We start from the raw sequence: 4740 nt of genomic DNA, 5'->3' as shown, positions 1-4740 counted from the left end.
TCCCATTTGTCTTAACGTTACTTTGATCTTTGAGTGAATGTTTCCACTGTATCACAGTAAACCAAATAATCTTTAGAAGATATCATGGTTCTTAAAGAGGATTTAAAAATTGACTAACAGGTTGCCCAGCAAACTACATATGTCTGGAATGAAGCTAATCTCTAGTTGTTACTAGGTAGGAAAAATCAGTTTGGTTTCATACCCCAAACTCATGGTAAAACATGAGTGACATACATAAAATATTTATGTATAAATAAAACTAAGAAAGTTCCTGTTCAGTAAATAATCCTATCACATTGAATCAGTGGGGCACTTCCAGTACAGCTGTCTTTTCTTTCAATCACTGATTTTTTAAAATCTAAATTATTCTCTTCATTATGTATACATATATGAATGCATGACTGTGCAACTACGAATGCAAAACTATATGCATGCACCCTTCCACATCTTTCTTTTACACTGCTGATATTAGCATAGGTACTAATGGAAAAAAATAACAGTTATCATCAGCCCATGCTCCTAGTCTGTACTCTTCATGGCCTGACATAATTAAGGTACAATATCCAGTTTCCTCATATAAGAAGTGAAGAAAATGCAAGAATTTACTATGTTCTACAGCTATACCCAACATCAAGGTCTTAGGTTAGCTCAATTACAATTGGCATATGCAGCTAGAGTTTTCAAGACTAGAAAAGCACTGCCCATGTATGAACAGCAATCTCTCTATATAAGCATTTTAAATTTTTCTTCCTTTGTTTTTTTTTTTTTTTTTTAATGCCAGAGAAAACCAGGTCCACATTTGATTTGGAAACCTATACAATTATTATTGCCTTTTGACTGCATTCTTTGTCATGCTGATTGCATAAAATAAGGAAAAATGTGTAGTAAATGCATTCAGCCATGATTCGAATGAGGGCTTAAAGACCCTGAATGAATCCCTGTTCATCAAGGCCTGAAAAAACAATTAACAGTGGCAGTATTCTGTAAGGGCTATTCTCTTTTGATTTTTCTGATGAGGTGAGGGAAGGTGGAAGAAGTAAAGTGCAATTTGATGGAACAAATTTTTTTCCGAGAAACTACTGATGAGTTACTGGCAAAGAATGTGAACCATTTGAAAGGTGACAGACTTCAAGCACACTACAGAAACAATACATGAGGAAGAATGGCAAGTAAATATGATAGAGAAATTAAGGGGATGGTTTAAGTATTTAACACTTGAATGAAGCTTCAGAATGTTTTCTATTCCTTAAATGGTTTTCATATAAACTCCAAAATGCTCTTCCATGTAGGAAAATACGTGTTTTATTCTTGCTTAGATCTATGTAAGTTATGTATTGCTTACAAATAGCTATTTGATTTCAGTTTGATTAAGAATTTCCCTGGAGTTTCCCCACAGAGCCTAGGGAGCTGCTCCATTCATTCCCCTCTAACCTTCATGTGAGATTGTAGGTGTTAGCAGTGCTGAAGCAGCAGGACCCATAATGCAGGGCTTCTGCACATAAGTGTGCTTTAGGAAAGCAGTGACCCCTGCCCAGTCTACTGGGTTTGGCAGAAGGATCATAATAATAAATTGTCACATACTATTCAGATCAAACAGGACTAAACAGACAGTCTGGTGGCAGTAACATTAACAATCCAGAGCCAAATACTACATTTTGGGTCAGAGCTTCTATCACCATTGATAAGAACAGAGGGTCACAATGTGAAGTAAATCCACAGTGGCTGTGGACTTTTTTGTTTAAAACAGGCAATGAACTTGCACATTCCTCATCCACATAAGATCTACTGTTTTAGACAAACCAAAGAAAATGAAAGAATATGTTTGCTGGGAGGCCACAGGTAGTTTCATGCCAGGTTTAAAAGACCTTGGCATCAGATGCAAAGTGGAAATCAAAGCAAAAATAAATAAAAAAATTCCCTTGATCCTTCTAGATGAGCTGCTGCTGACACTGATGATATAGCAGCATTCATCAGCGTCTTTAGGAGGAAGGAAATCCCCTTACCTCTGCTTTCACAGAGCAACTTTATTAAAAGAGCACACAGAGCCACAGACATGACTCCTACCCAGCACACGCCTAGAGTTAACTGTTGTATTTTTGCACTCTGCAGTTTTGAGGTCAGGCTGTTTCTCAGTGGTAGCACAGCAGATATGCACTGGATATACAAATTCATAGTGGCAATTTTGCTCAGCAGTCCTGCATGATACCTTCAATTTGTAATGAAGAACTTGGGAAGTAGGTGGTTTGTTATCTGCTATCTGTGTAAATGTGAGGTTTGTCATTCTAGACAAAGAGTCCATTCCATGGTTAACTGCAATTCCAGGACTATACTTCCAGGACTTATTTCTTATGGTCAAAGACTGTGCTATCATTGCTCTTCACATTTAATAGTCAGTAGGGCTGCAGGAGAACCACACCAAAGCATAATTACATAGAAGCCTTGAAATGGATGCTCACTTTTAAAATACAATATTGTCTTACTAATATTTTACTCTAGTATCAATCTAACTTGCAATGTAGATTAGGCAGTGGAAATAAAATAAAGGAGAAAGATTGATTTCATAGCCTTAGGCTCAGGAAATCCAGACTTCTCTGCTTTGACTTTACTGATAGGAGATATCTATATAAATAAGTTCACAAATCCAGAGATTTAAGTGTAGATAAATGAAATGCTCTGATGTCAAACCAACATTATTTCTATTCTGTCAAGACTTGTGTATTCACTGAAATAACTAGAAAACCAGTGTACTATAATGCCATAAAATAAGATAGATTACACTACACTTTAATTTGGAAAACTTCAGTAAGTAGAAGACTTAAACCCTAAGGCAATTCAAGTACTTTAATGCTATATATTTTATTCGTTATTGGAAGGGAAAATAGTGAGTCATCCAAGCTGATATTTTCCACCACAGACAGGTTTAAACTTCAGAGTGAACAGGTCTATAACTGAAAGTGTTAAAGAAACAATTTTCCGTTAAAATCTACTACTAAATTCTAATTATTCCACATAATGAATTTCCTATGCGAAAATACAGATGTTAGAAAAAGAGCATTTCTATGCATTTAGGTTGATATCCTGCATCCTACTTCATAACAATGTAGAATCTAGTGGAAAACGATATTTAATTATCAATACAAAGGAAGCTTACACGAAGAGGTTTTCTAGACTGAAAACCTGTAGCTGGTGATGTTAAAATGGATTAAATTTGAAAGCCCACTGCACAGAGGAGATTAACTGGTTGCAATTGGTCTGATCAGTCCCATCAGATGTATGGTAGACAAGGCTGTTATTTTTCACTCTATAACTGGTAGATCCCAGGTAGCATCAAGCTCTGTCTAACTTAGAAAATTTAACATTGCACTTTTATGAGTGCATTTTAACTGGTTTAGTAAAGGCAGATAGGATCAAAATATTTACCATAGGTATTGTGTTGTTCTATATCTGTACGTCCATTACAATTTCTGAACAATCAATACAGAGTATTATATGAATGTGTCTATACTTGCACTAAACAACACTTGACTATTCCAGCTGTAGACAATATCTTGGAGGATACAAAGTAGAAATTTAATACACATATGCAAGTTTTGGCAAAACATGTTGTCATTATCACACTCCATAATGCAAGACTTGAGCTTTGAATTATTTGTCACTTAGACATATCTATACTCTGTGCAATAATACAGCAGTTTATCCCTACTGTCCTTGAAATACTGTAGGCTTAGAATTTCTGTTTAGGAGTAGAAACGCTAAAGCTAAGTACAGAGCAAAGTGGACTTTTTCCACATAATTTCCCTATGTTTAGTGTTCTTAGTTCATCCCTCATCTTTGAGAGGGGTAACACAGCCCAAAGGAAACAAGAGGCACCAGGAAAACAAATTTATCATGGGCAAAAAAATCTTTCTTCTTGATGTCTCCATGTGCAGTATATCTCACTTTATGAGTTTTCAGATATAACTAGTGTTAATACCTACTTTTATTACTTTTCTCATTCTTTTAAGTACGTGCTGTAGAGACAAATAACAGGTTCCTCTTGGTATTCATTTCTGTGGTGACAGGAGTCATCCAGACTCCTCACTGGCCATGCACAAACCCTTTGGGAGAGAAGTTACAAGACAGAACCACAATTCAAGTGCACTGTGGTTTGTGCAGTCCTCTTCACTTGTGGCAAGAAGGCAGGAAGGCTCAAATACAGTTCTGGTTTGCTGGGGTTTAGCAGCCTGAAGTAGATTTGCTGATGATGACGCTTATCCAGTTCTTCATAGTACAACTGGCACATTACTTCCCAATGGGAACTTTGGAGAAGTAGAACTTTTGTTAACAGCAATGTATTGTTAAGATCACTCTGCCTGCAAATTCATCAGGCTGACTGCTCTTATGCTCACCATCACCCCGACTAAGCTCCCACACCTTAGAGAGAACAGAAGATAATGGGCCTGGGTGAATACCTAAGTGTCAACACATCCATTTTTCATGTGTTTTTACTTCAATGTTAACACTCTCAGTTAAATACTTTTGTGTAATATAAGATTTCAGGTACAGGCAAAAATTTAGTCAATGTACATTATTACCTAGGTGACTACAAATAAGCAAAAATTAAAAATAGTTAGTTAAATGAAGCAAAAAAATAAACAATGAGAGCTGAAAAAATAGGGCAAAAAGGACATTTCAATACTAAAGTCAGGACCAGGCATGGTAAAAGCATTTGAACAAGGGCATATTTGGAAACATCAGTAA

The sequence above is a fragment of the Sturnus vulgaris genome, chromosome Z (assembly GCF_052056855.1).
Source record: "Sturnus vulgaris isolate bStuVul1 chromosome Z, bStuVul1.hap1, whole genome shotgun sequence".
Lineage (NCBI taxonomy): Eukaryota > Metazoa > Chordata > Aves > Passeriformes > Sturnidae > Sturnus > Sturnus vulgaris.
Note: the sequence above shows the minus strand (reverse complement) of the source record.